This window comes from Dasypus novemcinctus, chromosome 13, assembly GCF_030445035.2.
Source record: "Dasypus novemcinctus isolate mDasNov1 chromosome 13, mDasNov1.1.hap2, whole genome shotgun sequence".
Taxonomy (NCBI): domain Eukaryota; kingdom Metazoa; phylum Chordata; class Mammalia; order Cingulata; family Dasypodidae; genus Dasypus; species Dasypus novemcinctus.
In genome coordinates this window covers 81,251,797-81,271,933 of record NC_080685.1, presented here as the reverse complement: position 1 = coordinate 81,271,933, position 20,137 = coordinate 81,251,797, and the positions used below count along the sequence as shown (strand labels likewise).

The window sequence follows — 20,137 nt, the reverse complement described above, 5'->3', positions numbered from 1 at the left end:
AATGAGGAGAGGTCTACTCTCTTTCCTGAAAAGAGATGAGCAATTTGAGAATGTATAGCAGAGGATGCTGAAACTGCACACAAGTGAAGAAATAATTTGGCTCATGTCATCAACTTTTCTTATTACTAAGGCTATAATTCTCCACCAGAAGCCAGTAATTTCCAGAGATACCTTGTAAAATTCTAAAATTACTTAGTTTTGTATTTTAGCCATTAATGCTTTGAATAGAAGATATCTGTCTTCTGCAAAATAAAATTAAACACACTGTACTTTTGCACATTGGTGGATTTGGCCATTTTCCTCCTAAACATGCTATAGAAGCAGGTCCTTCAATCCCAAAACCTTAATCACAGTTATATGTAATTTCTCCATGTTGGTAAATGTCTAACCTTGAAGAAGAAGCACCATAAGAAATCATAGGTGGCTGTTTACAAGGAAACCTTGAAAAATATTGAAAGAATAAATCCATATCACTAATTCCCTTTTATCCCACCCCTCTTCCCTGTTCCCTCCCTCCCCCCCCCCCCCGTTGTCTGTTCTCTGTGTCTATTTGCTGTGTGTTCTTCTTTGTCTGCTTCTGTTGTTGTCAGCAGCACAGGAATCTATGTTTTTTTTTGTTGCGTCATCTTGTTGTGTCAGCTCTCTGTGCGTGCGGCGCCATTCCTGGGCAGGCTGCACTTTCTTTCACGTTGGGCTGCTCTCCTTACGGGGCACACTCCTTGTGTGTGTGGCTCCCCTACATGGGGACCCCCCTGCATGGCAGGACACTCCTTGTGCGCATTAGCACTGCGCATGGGCCAGCTCCACATAGGTCAAGGATGCCCGGGGTTTGAACCACGAAACTGCAATGTGATAGACGGATGCCCTAACCACTGGGCCAAGTCTGCTTCCCCATATCACTAATTCTAAAACACAATTTTAAGTAGTCGTTGTCTTATTTAGTAGCTCTATTGAAAACAAATGATAACACAGTGTCACATCACAGAACAAAATGTCTCCCTAAAACCACCATTCAGGTGTCTGTCACTCTCACAATCTGAGCAGAAAGTTACACCGAAATATCAATACATTTATGAAAGAAATGACTACTGCTTCTCTAACCAGCCATGAGTGTTAAAAGGAAACAAATTGAAGATTAAAGAACCAAGAATAGTACTATCATTTCGCAAGGAAACAAAAAGACAGATTTGAAAATTGCTTGTAATGGTAGATATATAATGATTTCCATATTGACATAGAAATACATGTACATTAATCTAAATGATGCTGCCTCTTGATTTTGATGACAATTCACTATTTTTAATGAATTACACTGAAAACAGAATATCAGTGTTGCATACTGCCCTCCCCTATACAATGAGGGAGAGGATTCCATTTTCCCAAGTGGCATGTTATCCCATCTTCATCAGATATCCTGAAACCCTCTTCACAAGTATATTTTAATTTAGTGCCATGGCTGTAATGCCTAAGGTTGGCCGTTTCTTCACTTCCTTCTGAAAATCTGGATGATTCAATGTGTCCATGTTCTATAAGAGGTGGTTGAGAACACGGAAGTTTTTCTAGACAAGATACAGATATCAAAGGGTCAATCACAATATAAGGTTAAATTGAAAACTAAAATCAAATATTATTGGAGTTTTTAAAACAGAGGTAATATAAACAAGTTTATATAAACTGAACAAATATTTGGAAAATGGAAAGATGTATATTTCCGTAATATCTAGCTACTGTCATCTTGTTTAATATCCCCCTTCATTTTAGTCCTGTTCATCATGAGGATTGAACTATGCATAAATGTAATTTTTATCTGGCACTTAAATACTATACCCCCCCCTTTTTTTTTTGCCTCTAGACCTTTAACAGTAGAAGTGAAAGAAAGGTAATTAATTTAGGCACTGAAAATTTAAAATTTACTGTCTCAAGATAAGGTGTAGTAGATATAAAGATAAGTCTTCATCTTCATTTAAGCAAAGCCCAGAGCACATGAAACTCATTTTCAAAAAATGTTTTAAAGCAAGTTATGAACTACTGACCAATACAACTTGGTATTGACTGCCATCTTCCATCTTTGCACACAATTTCTTCTCCTTTCTGAATTAGATAATTTTCTTGACAGAGAACAGACACTTTTTCTCCATTCTGATAATTTACTGTGGTTGTCATATCTTCAATATTAGGAATTTGCAGAGGAGGTGGGCACAACTGTGTATTTTTTTCTCAGAATGTTAAAATTAAATGGCTTGATTAAAAATCAAAAGTTAAAAATATTAAAAGGGTAATTCTCAATAACCACAAAATTCAGTAACAGTATATCTTAAATGGTCAAATAATTATTATGCTCTGTATTGGTATATGTAATACCTTACTGCTGAATAACACTTTAAGATTATCAACTAGAGTTTATAGTCTCATGGTTTCCCTTGTGTCTTCTTCCTTTTATTCTGTGACCAATCTTGTACTAGTTATGTAAAAACTTTTTTGATTATTTCTAGCTATTAGGATGCTTTAACCAAATTACACATTCTTAATACCAGGCACTAAATAAAAACTGCTATTGGAGTATTCTTATAGATATCCATGATTGAATATATTGGGATTGGATTAAAATCTTCACAAGATGTTCTCCCAATGGGAAGCATTAGATTTGGTGAAAAATTTATCTGGTACTGATCCCTTACCAAGAAAAGTACTAGATATGCTCACTAGTAGTTTGTAGTGTGATATTTAAAGTTCTAAACTCCTCTGGAGGTACCCTTTCCTAGCTTTACTACACTGTTAGGTATATGTGTAGAATGATGGGATGCACTCATTTTAAACAGATTACACAGCCCGGCTTTAATTACATGATCACTAGGGTATAAAAGACTCCTCTGTAATCTTGTGTCTGAACTTCCCTAAAACTGAGCTACTGCAGATATATCTTGGTGGCTCATAATCTGAATATGAAACATGTCCTTTTTGCCTGAGGGAGGTCTCTTGATTTCTACACTTGAACCTTTCTATGACACTCTGATTTTGACTTCTCTTGTTGTACTATAAGTTTACCTTTACTTGAAGCTTTATACAAGTGTACCTTAGAAATCTTGTCTGATACTTTGTCCTCAATTCAGGAAGATATTTCTCCGAATACTTAGCATTGATTTTTATTATATCATCATGTTTTTCTGTCTATGCCTAACTCAGTAGGAGTATTTCATATTTTACAATAAAAAATTTTTCCATATCATTTTTGGTTTTAAAGTTTGGGGATATTTTACTGTATGTTCTCATGAATTTTTTTCTCTATATCAAATATTGCCATGGAAAAACAAATACCAGAATAACTAAAATAATCTTAAAATTGAAAAACACACAGAATGTACACCAGAATTTAATTCTTACTATAAAGCTATATTTATTAAAGCAATGTGATTTGTACATAAAGATAGACAAATAATAAAACAGACTGACTAAAGAGTCCAAAATAAACCAAAAGTACAAAAGTAGATTGATTTTATTTGAGTGATTTCCATAAAATTGCTAGAACTGGCTACCAATATAGAAAAAATATACCAACCTACTTTATATCATACTAAAAAGTTAATATGAGCTGGATGGTCTTCCTAAACATGAATGCTAAAATCACAAATCTGCTAGATAGAAATGCAGAAGAATGTATGCATATCACTACATATAAATATTATTTGTTTACATAAGAAAATAACTATACACATGTTGAACTGCATACAGTAGTTTTACTTTCTATTGGTGTCAAACTAATTTGTGCATATTCTAGGCTTGTACAAGTTGTTAAAAATACTGAGGTTTATAGGTCAAGGTTTCCCACAGTTGGAGAAGAATATTACAAATATGAATAGTGGGGAGATTAGATTGAACTGGTGTTATTCAGATGGAAATGGAGGTGTCAACATGGCTCAAGGTTTTGAAGATAAACATAGGCAGAGAAATAAATAGATGATATATTACAAATAGATGATAAATTAGGTGGTAAAGTGATAGATGATTGATGGATAGATGAAAGATATAGAAAGATAATAGTTACAAGCATAGGAATAGGTATAAGTACAGGTATGCATGTAGGCATAGGTATAGGTATAGCTATAGTATAGGTATAGATAAATATACATCTACTGAAAGGAATTAGAATCTTTGAGACTCCAACACTAATAACCATACCTAGTACCCAGATGTTTATTTAAATCTACCAAATTTCCAGGTGGTTTGTAAAGGATACAGAGCTAACTAATGTAAAGGATACAATTAATATTTAGAAATAATATTTTGGCTAGTTTCTAAATTGCTCTCCACCTTGAAAAGTATATGTAATAATAAATAGTTATTTCTTAAAGGATACAAAAGTACCTCTTTTACAAGTTAGAAAGAAATAGAATGACTTTAAAGCACTGAAATTAAAAACTTACCTTTGCAGGTGATTTCAGGATCCCACATTCCATTTATGCAGATTGATTGTCCATATAGTGGTTTACCTTTACATTTGTAACTTATTTTGGTGTTATGGTCAAATTCTGCATGTCTGATAGATATGCTTGATGTACAATTAATCTTGATGCTTTACATTTCTTAAGTTGATCTGTTGCTATAAAATGAAAATATTCCCATGAAAAGATTAATTATAATGAATCTACTATATAAAATAGTTGTAGATTCAACAATATAATGAAATCATGATTAATTCTTATACGTTCCACTGACCAATTTATTGCTGATCCCTTTGCTTTAAATGGGCTATTTTATAGGAAGATAACTCTTGTCTCCAGACTTTGAAATATCAGAAGCAATAATTGTCATAAGGACATTTTGCACATAAGCACTTGAAGAACATAAGAGATCATAGACTTAGTGAACAGACATCACACAACTAAACTTAGCCCAGTATTTAGATCTGTGCACACTCATTAGTTTTCTGATATCAAGACAACTATATCATTTTAATCTATGACCACGAAACATTAAAATAAAGGCATGTTTTGTAGGAATCATGTTGTTAGTTTAAATAATTTTTTCAGTAAAGATAATAAAACATAATAAGAAATTATGCCTTAAGATATATTGTACAGAATGTGGATATTTAAGCAAATCTTTTGAATGATCAGCAGAAAAATAGAAACAGAGATATGAAATAAGAAACTAGGTGCTCAAATTCATGACCTGTTTCTTACATGTAATCTTAGAGCCTTTGAGAAGGCATTATACAGCACATCATCCTTTAATGTAATATTATTATAATGAAGTAATAATAAATCTTTGCTGAGTCTTGTATAATTTAATATAGGGACCATGGAAGTTTGTTATATAAATAAATATTTCAAATGCTCAATGAAGATGGGGGTCTTTTTTGAGTTCGATAAAATACCAGTGTATGTTTTAATAGTGTTTTTGTTACTAGTTGTAAAAGCAGAGTGGAGCGAGGTCGAACAGAATAAAGAAAGTGAAATGAAGGGCCAAAGAAAATCAATGCTTTTTTAATGCAACACTGAAAAAAATTAAAGGATGCTGTTTCAAAACATACTAGAAGTTTGAGAATTAGTCCTGGTTTCAGGGGGAATAACCTACCACATGGTGCAGTACTGAGGAAGGCAAAGGCGGGTGTTCTCTGAGTGATGGTAACTGGAGTAAGGTGTACAGTCAAGAGAAGGATGCACTGCTCTCATGACCATCCTTGTCATAAGATTGATTGGCTTCTGGATGGATTTATTTGTTTTTAGGAGAAAAACAAAATACTGAGGAGAGCAAAGAAGCCAGAAAGGGAAGCAAGTAAAAATAATCTTTGAGAAAGGAAAATTGATGGAGTACGTGCTATCAAAGATGGAAGGGGTTGACAGCATGCTGAATAGAGGCAGAAGATGAACTTTATGAAGGGCATTTCTGAGATCAGAAGTATTAATTGCAGCAAAGGTTTTGGGTAAGTTAGGATGAAAATGTGGCAGGCTTTAGACCTAATATTAATTTATGTTTTTTTCCCACACGTGGAATGACATGAAGTCATTTGTGGAAAAGAAAGGACAAAAGTGAAGTTGGGTCTTGAAAACGTGGCAGTACAATTGACAGGAATATGTTTAGCACTATTGAAAGGAACATGCTTAGCCAAATATCAGGATTAATAAGCAACGACATGTATTGATTCATTTAAGAAACTCTTATTGAACACCTCCTATGTGCCAGCCCCTCTTCCGGGTGTTGGGAACACAGCAGTGAACAAAACAGGTAGTAATCCATTTTCTCCACGTTTAAGTCTAAGCTCTATCTTTTCCTAGGGAAATTAATGTCTAGGAATGGGTAATACTGGATATCTAGTGCTCTCTTTGAACAGAAGTCCAGGAAAATTTCAAGAAAGAACTTACTTCAAAGGAAATGTGACTTAGGGCCCCAAGACCCATTCAGATAGCCTTCAAAGATTTGGTCATCAAAAGGGTAGGAAGATTCACCTATAAAGGAAAGTCCATCAGGCATAATTTTCCTTGCCCAACTCACATTGTCTCATGTCACTAAGTTACTCTAATGTGTAAGAAGGCCTGTGGCCCACTCATCATTCTCCACATTAATTTCTTTCTTCCATATTTGCAACAGACAGAGAAATGATCAAATTTAGAATCTCTGACAGAGGCTAGGTTCTGTTTGTGCAGTAAAATGATCTCTAAGTAAAATGTAGAGTCACACTTGTAAAGATAAACCATATTAATATCAGGGAAAGAAAGATCCATAAATGTCTATTACAGTTTATATTATTCCCCTTTAGACACATATTGAAATATACACAGCAAATTTTAGATTCATTATAACATAAGATCAAATATTTCCAGTAACATCTCTAAATTTCAAAAATATGATAGCAAATGCATCTTTACAATAAAAACATTAAATTTTATTAAATATCAGTTTGAAAAGTAATTTCTCACCAATGCAGAGGAAGTTTGGTCCACATTCCACTTACACATGTAATTGTTCTGTGTCCAATCAGTGTAAATGTTTCTCTGCAGTTGAACTCCACTGAGTCTCCATGGCGATAGGGAGGGGCAGAGGACAGGACATCACCATGCTCAAGTTCAGGGATATCGCCACATGTTCTCACTTCCTCTAGCAAATTTCACAAGGATATGTTTATCTTTAAAACATAATGCATAGAGCTACACAAACACAAATAAAAAGTGCAAACATGCATTTAAATATTAATATTTTAAATATATTACCAATACATATAGGCAATGTTGTCCATTTTCCATCAACACATTGGATTTTCTTAGGCTCTTTCATTAGAAATCTGGGATTGCAATCATATACTACGACTTCACTGTGTCCATATTTTTCTTTTCTTGCTTCCTGCATTTCCCCATTGGGAAGCTGAGGAGGTGGCCCACAAAATTTTACTTGCTCTGCAGAAGAAATACTTGTAAATTATGATGAATTATCTATTTTACAATAAAAATATAGCAAAACAGTATTTTCTTTAATTTATTACTTATTTTTAAATTCTTAACAGCATTCTGAAACTATGAAAAAGAATGGCATTACAATGGTTCCAGTTTCCCAGTTTCATTATTTAGATTGAACTATGCATTGTATATTTAAGACTTTAAATGTTCAGTAATATGGATAATTTGAAGATGTATGGAGAGTAGCAAAAATATGGTTATGTAAACTGAATTAATCTTCATAATTTATGGCAACATTTAGCGCACCTTTTTGAAAAAAGTATCATCACTTGAGGCAAGTGACTTATTAGTATTTAAATTGGTTAAGCCATACATGAAATTGAATTGAGTACAAGCTACTCCAATGCTGTTTAGACACACTCATGAAACTGAAGGTAAGGCCCATGTAATATAAAAGTCCAAATATAATGGTAGCTGTGATGGTTAATTTTATGTGTCACCTTTGCCAGGTCTGGTGCCCAGTTGTTTTGTCAAAGTTGGCCTAGATGTTGCTGTGGATATATATTTAAATGGGATTAGCATCTACAATAAGATGACTTCATGTAAAGGAGATTTCCAGTTGCTAATGTGGGTGAACTTCATCTAATCAACTGAAGACCTTAAATGTGAAAAACTGAAGGTTCCAGGAGAATGAAGGGATTCTGCCTCAAAACTGCACCCTCACCCCCTTCTGGGTTTCCAGCCTGAGGAATTAGGAATCAAGACTTTATCAGAGAGGTCATCAATAAAAGCAGGAGAACACTGAAGTGAGAAAATTAGTAAGAAGTCCTGGGTTGTCTGCCTGGAACACTCTTGTTTTGAGGGACTAAGTTTATAGTGTTTGACAAAACTGAATCCCACCTGCACAGCATTTTTTTTAAAGCCTTCAACCTCACTTTTACCAGAATTTCCAGACTCTAGCCGGCTCATTTGGAATTCAGACTTTTCGGTACCCACAATAATATATAAATCATACACACACACACACAAAGACTGAGAGAGAGAGAGATTTGTTGATTGTTCTGTTGGTGAACAATGATGCAGAAAATGGAATTACAGGAAAAAGGGAAGGAAACAAAAGAAGTCCTCCAATCATAGCTACCATATATTTATCTCTGAATACTTCCAATATATATTTTAAGAAACAATTGATGATTAACTTCTTCAGTAATTTCAAGTAATTCTCAGTAAAGGAAACTGAGATATGTACCACCCAAACCATTTCCTTGCCAGTTATAACATATCTGGCTTAATATGTTAGATATCAGAAACACTAAGAACTAAGAGCCCAAAGGGAATGAAGGGGAAAAAAAGAGATTGCTATCCCAAATTCCCCTTCTTCTTTAAACGATTGTAAGATAAATATTCACCTTTACATGTGGGTGTCTGGGGAGACCACCCAAAATGGTAGCACTGAATTGAATCTGGCCCAACAATTGTAAGTCTTTCCCTGCAGTAGAATTTCATCACATCTCCAACTTTATAACTCTCTTTCTGTGGCTGAGCAAGTAAGATGTTTTCTATAATTGGAATACTGCATGTTCGTTCTAAAACAAAATGTAAAATGATTTCATCAGAATATATAACCTGTCACTGACAAGTTAAATTTTATATACGTCATGTAAAAAAGAGGTTGCTATGTGCTGCAAAAACAGAATGGCATCAAACAAATTTATCCTGTGGAAAACCTTACATTAAGATTTGTATACCCTTAAGACAATACATGTGCCCTGAAAATATATTGGTAAAGTTAACTTGTTACTTTGGATTTGAATTTATTGTTAATATTAAAATAATTTAACATTAAGTTCTTCTTTCTTACTGATAAATTTTTAAAATAAAAAATTGGAATTTAAAAATTAGAATCATGTTAAGAAGAAACTATTCAAAAACCAATTTTTAACATATAACCATAATATTAAATATAAATTAACCATTTTAAAAGTTATGTCAGGAAAAAAGTAATCTAGCAAATTTGCTTTCATTTTTATTTTTATGTTGAGTTTAATATTTTAGCAGAGAAAATCACCTTTGAATGAGAATCATTGGAATTCTTCCCCTAAATTTCTATTCCAATCGACCACATAGCAATTATTTAACTTGTATGTGTGTTTGCTTATATAGTTTGTGCTCGTTGTATACAAATTATTTTTCTCACCATGTTGTGGTAAAACCTGATTTAAAAAAAATGATCCTGGCTGTTGAGTATTTTCAAAAAACTATGTTTATATAGAGATAATAATTTATGAAATGTGATTAAAAGACAAGTTTGAATGAACGTATCATTCATTAGAGCTATTTGTCTTTGTGCAAATGTCAAACTCATAAATCCTAGTATTGACTCTGAAATGTTCTCATGAATTTTTTACTTCTAATTGTAAACCTTAAATGTTTTTACACTGTTTTTCTTTATACAGTTTATGATAACTTTTTGAAACCTCTTAACAAAGAATAGAAGTCATATTATATTTGAATTAAGTATTAGCCAAACTGCATTCAGTTTTCTGCAAATTAATGAAAGAAGAATATTTTAAAAGTACATTATGTTATCATTTGTTCATTCAATCATTGAGGAAAGCTACGTTTCTAACATTTGTGTTAACACATTTCTAACAATTTGTTAACATGGTAATTAATTTTGATTAAATTTTCAAAAAGTTAAACATTGAACCACATCAGTTTCTACTCTTATCTGTGTCACTCCAACTTCCTCTCCTTCATATTTTTCTCTCATGTTTGACAGCATTGAAGTGGCCATGGAAATAACATATCAGGATTTGGCATAATTTTCAACCAGGCATATGCTTCTGGTTTCGTAAACCCTGGATCTCCCTCTAATCACATGGAAAAAATTGTAGAATCATCTTTAAGCCTTCTCACTTAGAATACAATCCTGGCAGTTCATCATCCAGCCTTGTCTATGCTTGCAAGATAATTCTGAATATCTCTCCCCTTCTCAATCCTGATCCAGATGATTTTTACCTTTGAGTTAAAAAAAAAAAAAAAAGATCAAGAGCAATGCTGCCCAAATTACACTGTCCCTCCTTCTATCCTGAATAGTTTTTCTAATGTTTCTTACATGGATGCTCTACCAGTTTGATACAGTTATGAATTCCAAAAATAGATATCGGATTATGTTTGCAAACCAGTCGATACCTGGGTAGGATTAAATTATGATTAGGGCTTTGATTGGGCCATGTCAGTAGGGTGTTGAGTCCCTGCCTCTTGATGGCATGGTAAAGGACAGAGTTGGAGATTTTTGATGCTGGAAGTTTTTGATGTTGGAGTTTTGATGTTGGAGTTTGATGCTGAAGTCTTAAGCTGGTGCCCCGGGAAGTAAGCTCACAGAGGAAAGAGAAGCAAACCCCAGGAAGAGAGGAACCCAGAGCCCAGAGAGAAGCTAGACTTTGGAAGGGAAGCACCCAGAAAGCCTGAATCCTGTCAGACATCAGCAGCCATCTTGCTCCAACATGTGAAAATACTCTTTGATGAGGGAAGTAACTTATGCTTTAAGGCCTGGTGTCTGTAAGCTTCTACCTCAAATAAATACCCCTTATAAGGGCAAACAGACTTCTAGTATTTTGCATCAGCATCCCTCTGGCTGACTAATACAGATGCCATCCTAGACAAAATAGAGCCCTCAACCTACTCCTACTTTCTATCTAAATCCTTCACTTCTTTCTTTTCTTTAAACCCAAAGATAAATAAAACAAATAAAAATTATATTTATCCTTGATTCATAATTGCTTTTAATTTACTGTGTTTTTTTCCCCCACTCTCTTATACTGGAATAAATGATCTAGCAATCAGGCTCATCTTTGTATTTTTTATCTTTTCGGGCATATAATAGGTGTATGTTGATGGTCTGAATGAATCATATTTCACTCAGCCTTTGATACTTCTAAGCAAGTCTACCTCATTTCATTAATAAATTTAATGTTCTTTCCTCAGCAGACTCTAAGTTTTTCACCAAGTGTTTCTTTTATCTTTACCCCTCAGGCACTACTCACCCTCAGATAACCTTGTTCCATATTTTATTGAGAAATAGAAACCTTCAGGTCTTGCTTCTTTCCTGCACGATATTTATACACCCATTCTCCTTCCTTCCTTTCTCCTGCTACAAAGTAGGAAGTATCCTGTAGGCAAAAGCCCAGTCCTCTCACAGGGGCTCTGGTTCCCCTTCTGCCTTGCTCATAAGGACATACCTCAGGCATTCCTTCCGTCTTTCCCTGCTCTCCTTTCTACTGTGGGCTTCTCCTGGCATTCAGTATGCTGTTATGTCTCCCATCTCCATAAGAGAAAACTTCTTTTCAGGGCATAATTTCTTCCAGCTGTATCCTGAACTTTCTACTTCCTTTCACAGCGAATGTTTTAAAATAGTTATGTCCACAAGCCAGTTATCATTGGCTTCTATGTTGCCAAATCCACCACATTTTTACCATCTTGTAACTGCATATATATGAATGGAATAAGACATATGGATCACTACAATTATTATACTATTGTAATTAGGTTCCACCTTCCTTGAGTCTAACATGTGATAGGCACTGTGCCAAGACCTTTACGTGGATTATTTGCCCTAATAACAATTACAATTATTTGAAACATCAAAACATTTTTAAGTATTAAACATTTTACAGATAAGGAAAATTCAACAATCCTTCAAAGAGGCTATATATGTTGCCCAAAAATATGTGGTTAGCAATTAGAGGAACTGGATATGGATTCTAACCAGACTGACTCCAAAGGCTGTGTTATTAATCAATGTATTATACATCCTTTTATAAATATTTCTGTCTCTCCACATCTATTAAAACATTCGTTTCAACAATTCAAATCATTTCTCTGCTATGCATTTTCGCAGGCATCATACGACCTTAACCCCAACCATTTCCCACCCTATTTGAACCCACTGCTTTTTCTCTGTCCACCACAAAGCACACAGGAATAAAAGTCTTCCAAAATGCAATTTTAATTTTCTCGTTTCTTTGCTTAAAATTATTATGTAGCTTTTCCTTCATGAAACTAACACCTGAATGAACTGGCTAAACTCGCCTTGACCTCCTATTCAGCCTCAACTCATAAAATCCTCCCACATCTTAAATTGACTCTACACACCCTGATATTTCCCAAATGTACTTTTACTTTCGGAGTTGAGTTTCATACAGTACCTTTCCTCTATGTGAAACACACTACAGTCACACATTTTTCCACAGATGCAAGCTCCCTCTCTAGTCTTGGGAAACATAGCAAATTGTCCACAGAACTTTCAATGTCTGAAGAAAGAAGAGCTCCTGGCAAGAACTGCAGAAATTAATACTCAAGGGGTAAGGTGGAAAGCAGAAATTCAGGAGGGAAATAGCTAAGGAAGTTTAACAAGCCATAATTTTGGTAATGGGTGAGCAGTTTTAAGTAATTTGAAAGTTTGCACCTGGGATTATTTGAAAATGATTTATATTTCAACCACAAATCTTTAACGTATGTGCTCCACAAGACTCATTACTATAACGCAGTGCATTGAAGATAGATTATTATCTTTGGGTTTCAAAACATGATCGGTTTCCAGTTCACATAAAATAAGAAGACACCTTGTATTTGATCATTGTTCCTTAAAAGTTTCTCTAGATAGCTCAAATCTGAAATAAAGAGCACACTATTTCTTTTTTTAATGATTCTGAAAAATGAATGGCTGAAATAAAAGTACCTACCTAGACATGTGGGGTGCCAGACCAGCCACCTTCACCACACACTGTGGAGCCTGTGGTGCTTCCATCTCTGCTTTCATATCCATCATTGCATTCATAGTCCAACTTGTCACTGAGCTTAAACCAGGCAACTTTACTTCTGGCTCTGGCATTCTCAAATACTGGCATATCACAAGATTCCAAAGCATTATAAAATTAAGGTTATTCTGATGTCACTTAATGGACAATTGAGTAAATCCTCAGGAACAGAAAGATTTGCCCATTTGAATGTGCTAATTAAGTAATTACCTTTTTAAAAGTAATCGAAGAAGACAAATGATAAACTGTTGTCCCACATAGTTACTAACAATGAAACATTTCTTTGTGCATCACTATTCTCATCTATTAAAACATCAGAAAATTTTATTAACAACATTTTTGATGATTTATTTACTTTTTTAAACTTGTCACACACATGCTGGTAATAAAATAGGACATAATATAATGGTGTTTGTATTCCATTTTTTAGGCAAGCAGGATGACATTGAAAATTTAGAGGTAATATAACTGGGAGCAGTTATACATACTAGAGGACATGGATTAATCTGATTAGAAGATTGATGTATAAATCAACCTTTTCCCTTTCATAATAAGCAAGTTGTATAGTAGGTAATTGATCATAAATTAGTAAAAAATGTGTTGACATGGAGGAATCTTTAATTATTTTCCCTTAACCAGAACCCATAATCATTGGAAATTTCAAGAAAACAAAAGATAATAAGAAAACAAAAGATAAATAATAGGAAGTGAATATCTTATACTTCAAAAATATCACTGAGTGGTTTTCAGATAATGAAGTTAGTCAATGAAATAAACTAAGCAATTTGTTCTTAGAATATCATCAAAACCCCCTAGGTTGTGGAGAGAGAAAAACAGTTTTAAATATACACATATATTTTTATATACACACAGACATATAATTTCTGAAATGGTTTATTTATCTTTTCAAATGGAAACACATACCCTTCCCCCAAGAAGAATTATGCTAATAGAACTGTGGTACAACTCTCATGAATAATAACATATTAAATTACTTACTAAGGCATGTGGGTTGAGCAGACCAGCCACTTTGCAAACATGTAATTGATCCTAATGTTTTACCTTCTGGTGTTATATATCCTGGTTTACAACTATAATGTGTTTTTTTATTTAAAGGATACGTATAATCAGATTCAGAAAAGAAACCATTGTCGATATTTATATCTACTTTCGAACATGTTTCCAAAAGGGAGAAAGCACAAACATATGTTCAGTACACAATGTTGTAAAAAAAAGGCAAATGATGTTACAGTATAATTAAATAAAAAATAAATTTGCACAGTTCTTCTCAAACACACTGGAAATTTGGGAGATGGTTACATTTCCTCAGTCATTGAGTGAGGTCAACACTCTAACACTGAAGTCAGAAAAAAGTTCTCAAGAAAGGAAAATTACAGATCAATACTCCTTATCAACGTAAATGCAAAAATCCTCAACAAAATATTAGCAAACGGAATCTGAGAGTACATTAAAATGATTTCACACCATGACCAAGTGGGACTTATCCCAAGTATGCAAGATTAGTTCAACAAATTCTATTTATATAACACATCATATTAAAAGAATGATGGGAGAGGGAACATGATTATCTCAAATGACAGAGAAAGGAATTTAACTAAATCCAGCACCTTTTCTTTCTAAAAACACTCGGAAAACTAGAAATATTTAGAAACTTCAACATGACAAAGGACATTTATGAGAAACCCACAGATAACATCACAGTCATTGGTGAAAGAATGAAAGCTTTCCCACTAAGAAAATGAGCAAGACAAGGATGGCTGCTTTCTCCTCTGCTATTCAGCATTATGTTGAAAGTTCAAGATGGAGCAATTAGGTAAGAAATATAAATGAAAATATCCATATTCATAGATGACAATATCTTATGTATAAAAAACCCAAATAATGTACAAGAAGACCACAGGAGTGTATAAATGATTTTGGCAAAGTCGCAAGATACAAGAACAACTTGCACAAGTCAGTGATGTTTATATTTAACAGGAATGAACAATTCAAAAATGATATTAAAGAAACAACCCCATTTTAATACCAACTAAAAAAATAAAATATCAGTGAATAAATTTAAGCAAGGAGTAAAGTACTTATATATGGAAACCTACAAAATAATGGTGAAAAACATTAAAGAACTACATAAATGAGAGGGAATTCTGTGTTCATGAATTGGAAGACTGAATGTTTTTAAGATGTCAATTCTACCCAAATTAGTTTCCATATTCAGTGAAATTCCAACCAAAACTCCAACATCCTTCCTGCCAAAGTGGAAAAGCCAGTCATCAAATTCTTATGGAAGGGTAAGGTGCTCAAATAGACAAATCTATCTTGAAAATGCATAACAGATTTGGAAAACTCACACTTCCTAGTGTTACAACTTATGCAAGCCTACAGTAATCAAAATAGACTTCTAATGGCACAAGGAAGGATGTATAGACTTATGTTGCTACAGTAAATATATATGAGTGTTGTAAAATCATAAACATCTTGATATCTCAGACCAGTTTACTTACTGACACGGATGCACCTGGGAGGAGGGGACCAGTCATGCTCTGTACATGTAATTTTGCTCTCATCATTTGGAAGACTGTAGCCAGGTTTGCACACAATGTTTACAGATTGACCTTCTACATATGTGTTTCCTCTATTTGGAGAATGTCCATTTTCCACAGAATAGAAATAGCACTGTCCTAAATAGCATAAAAAATAAATGTAACAATAGCAAGCATGGTTTTTCTGAATATAATAAATTATAAAAATTCATAATAATAATAAACACAAAATGGAAATTTTAGGTTGAATATATGTTCTTTTTTTATTTTTTAAACAAAACTACAGGACTATACAATACTAAGTGTGAAACCTGATGTGCACTATGGACCTGGATAATAGTACAATAATAGAAATTCTCATTCATCAATTGTAACAAAGATACCACACTAGGCAAACTCTTAATAATATGAAAACTGGATTAGGGAGATTTATGGGAACTCTGTATTTTCTGCATGATTATCTTGTAAACTTACATACAAATTCTCCCATTAAAATATTAAACAATTCCATTTAGAATGATTAAATGAGAATGCATAAGCATCCACAAATGATGTACACATGAAGGGAAAATTCCAGCTTCGATCTAAAGCTTGTTTAAAAAGCAAAATTCAATACTCATTGCCATTTTCTTTGCTTTTATAATTAAAATATATAAAGTGTAGCTTAGGAGATAGCCTTATAATAATTCCATCTTAACTTTTCATTTGCAAGTCTCGAACAGTACCTTAAAAAAGAACAGATCCACTTTGGTCCTTTTGGCCAGCATCACTCTTTCCACGGCCCTGTTTATTGGACAATTTTTTTTTTTTCCTCCCTTTCTTCTTCCCCCACCCTGCTGTTTTTGCTGTCTGTGTCCATTCACTGTGTGATCTTCTGTATCTATTCCTCCTTTTGTTTTCTTGTCTTTCTCCTCTAGGTTTCACAGGAATTCGATCCTGGGGACCTCTGATGTGGAGAGAGGATCTCTGTCAATTGTGCCACCTCAGTCCCTGGTCTCTGCTCTGCTTCATCTTGACTCTCCCCTTCGTCTCTCTTTTGTTGTATCATCATCTTGCTGGTGACTCACTTGCACGGGCACTGCCTCACTGCATGGGCACTGGCTTGCCAGGCAGGCACACTTTCACTTCTTCTTTTTCACCAGGAGACCCCAGGGATTGAACCTGGGTCCTCCAATATGGTAGGCTGAGGCCTTATTCCTTGAGCCACATTCACTGCCTGGGAAAATTCTTGATTGGAATCATGCTGTGCTCTTTTCTCACTATCACTGAAAGACGTATACATGTATAATTTTAAAGATGTTGACTTACTTTGGCATGGTACTGCTGGTGACCATCCTCCTTCTGTGCATTTCATGTAACCACCACTATGTTGTGTAGTAGGAGTCACAAAATTATCATGACAGTAGTAACAGAAAGATTTTCCTATAGGTGCTGGGAAGTACAGTCTATAATAATTTTCTGAATATAGATATCCATGTTTTATATTTGGAAAATCACAAGGCTTCACTTGGAATAAAAAAAAATACAAAGCAGTATAAATATTTTATCTGAAAAACATTCAAATTGGATATTAAGTTTTTCTTTAATGAAATATAGCCTATTTTTACCATAATTTATTTCCTTGTATTACTGACTATAGGACAAGGCAACATAGAGAATTCAGATCCCTGATGTATTGAGGAGATCATTGCTAATGAAAATGAAATAATATCAGCTGGGTCACATGAGGCATAAATTTGGATGAAGATTCTCTAACAAGAAATCTGCACAGACCTATTTAAGGTAGTTTTCTTCAGTACAGATATTCCTTGCCCTGTGTGATAATTTATATCCTGGTTGAAGGATGCAGGTGCAGATTTTACCCCTCCATAACCTGATTTTTCTCTTCTTTCTTTTTCATCCTCAGAAAAATTCAGAGGTCTTTCTTTTCTTTCAAGATCAACTCAGATTTAGGGGATATAGTGTATGTTGTATTTTAACAACATTCATTAGTTAATTTTTCTCTTTTTGGAGCCAAATTATATAATATGGAGAAACAAAAATTTTTCCTTTGGTTACATCATGGGATAAAAGTTCTTATTTATTTCTCACACATTCTTCCAGGTGAGTTTTCCTTCAATAATTTTTTAACCACGGAAAGTGGACTAAGAATATTTCTTAATAACCAAAAAATTATGATTATGGTAAACTGATTTACTTCCAATTTTAGTTGGAGAATGAAATGTTTTTCAGTGTGTCCTAAAGAATATTTATTATTTAAATGAGGTACAATGTAATCGTACTTTATTAAATTATTTGGAACAGTTTTGACTGGTATATTTAGGAGTTATATTGTATATTGACAGGTTTATAGCTTATTCCTTCAGAAATTTTGCACTTTTCTTGGATGTTTAGAAATAGTTTACTATTTTTAATTATGACTAGTATTAGTTTTTTTCTCCGAAATATGATTCTACTATTCCAAAAAATCTCATGTAACAAGTTAAAGTAAAATCCAGCACATACACACCAAATGTCCAGCATCGATTCCTTACCATCTTCATCTTTTTATCTTGTGTTTACATATCTACTTTATTTTTGTTTCATTAAAAATTTTCTCACACAATTCCTTCCAATGTGTTATATGGATCATACATTTTGAATCCTTGTTTACACTAAATGTCTGTCTTTAGCCACAATTTGTAAATGACACCTTCTCTAGTGATAGAATCTTGGCCTACAGTCCATTTCTTTCACAGTGGATAGATTTTTCACACATTTTTTAAGCTTACAATATGCTGCAGACTAAAATGCTCATCTTCATCTCATTTCTTATATGTGATCTGCTAGTTTTTTTTCCACCAGAGGCAAAACGAGATATCATTTTTATCATAGCCTTGTGCTTCTTCACTATCCTCTCTCATATACGCACATAAGTCTACCTTTATCTTATCTTTTTTTAAGGTGAATATAATGAAGTGAATATAATGTTACAATTGTTGTCTATCAGCATTGAAATCTGCAGACCTAAGAACAGACTTCTTTCACCTCCTACACTTCTATCAATGCACACTGTGGGGTTCTTTTTTTACAAGTTATGGTGTTTCCATCACATTCTTGACTCAAACCGGTCTATGAATTGATTAAAACATTGGCTAGTTTATAGCTGTTGCTAGTTAGTCTGTGTTAGCACAACAGATTCCTTTGATCCAAGCCCAGGCAGGATCTTATCAATATCACTGTTAACTTTCATCTATTTGGAGCAACTTACTATATAATATTCCCTTTGATGCATGAATCTGCTCATTGCAGATTCATTCTCATCCCCTGTAGCCTTCCAGTTGTGAATTTGTTCTGCTTTCCCTATAAACCATTAAACTATTTGATGATAGCAGTGAGTAATAGGCCAGGGCAGAAAACAGAGCGAAGGCCAGTCAAACCAGTGATGACTGCAGCCTTGGCCAACATTCTGACAACAGCCACGTGAGGGAGCTTGACTCTGGACATGCAGCAAAATCACTCTGTGGTGCATGATCCATGGAAACTGTGAAATCATAAAGGTTTGCTGTTTTAAGCCACTTTGTTCTGGGAAAAACTTGTTACATAGCAATAAATAATCAATATGCTAGGTGTAAGATGGTAATATTATTACCCAATCGTTTAATTCAGATATTTGGAAAATTGTATCATTTAGAGTAATATATATTCATACACACACATACATTATATATGAGTATCAAAACGATTAAGAGTGTTCAGTTTAAAAAAGTAGATTTTGAGCCTACTTAGAATTGCCTACTTTGAAAAGAAGAGAACAACTACCAAGGCTCTATTTTACATACACAATAATAAACATATTTTTGCATTTAAGGGAAAGTTATTTCAGAATTAAAAATAGGTAAATACATAAATGGAACTAACAACTACATCTTGGAACAGATATCTAGCCACTGTCAGTACATTTTGCCATATTTCCCTGGGATGAAGATTTTATCTTCTTTTCCATGTTTAATCCTTTGAGGTCTGTAGAAGCCATTGGCAATATAAGGAGGATCACATGTTACTTCTGAAAAGAAATAGGATGTATGGATAAGGAAGAAATCACTACCCATTTAAAATAATCAAGTATATGAAAACAAAAAATTCCATGTTATTTATTTGTCTTTAGCACAGCAAATACTGACATATATATCTGTTGAATTGTGAGACATTTTGCTACACAAAACATTTTCAGAAAAGCATGCAACTTCTTCAAATATCCTCCCTCCCAAAAGTGGAGCTTAATTCTCATCCCTTTTATTTCTTTTATTTTTTTAAGATTTATTTATTTCTCTCCCATCCCCACCCCCTTTCTGCTCTCTATGTCCATTCGCTGTGGGTTCTT

The 20,137-nt window shown here is 33.8% G+C and overlaps 1 pseudogene; it reads right to left on the bottom strand.

Moving 5' to 3' along the window:
- Positions 1-205: 205 nt before the first annotated feature.
- LOC105744460 (complement factor H-like) lies at positions 206-19,789 on the bottom strand (annotated as a pseudogene).
- Between the last annotated feature and the right edge of the window lie 348 nt (positions 19,790-20,137).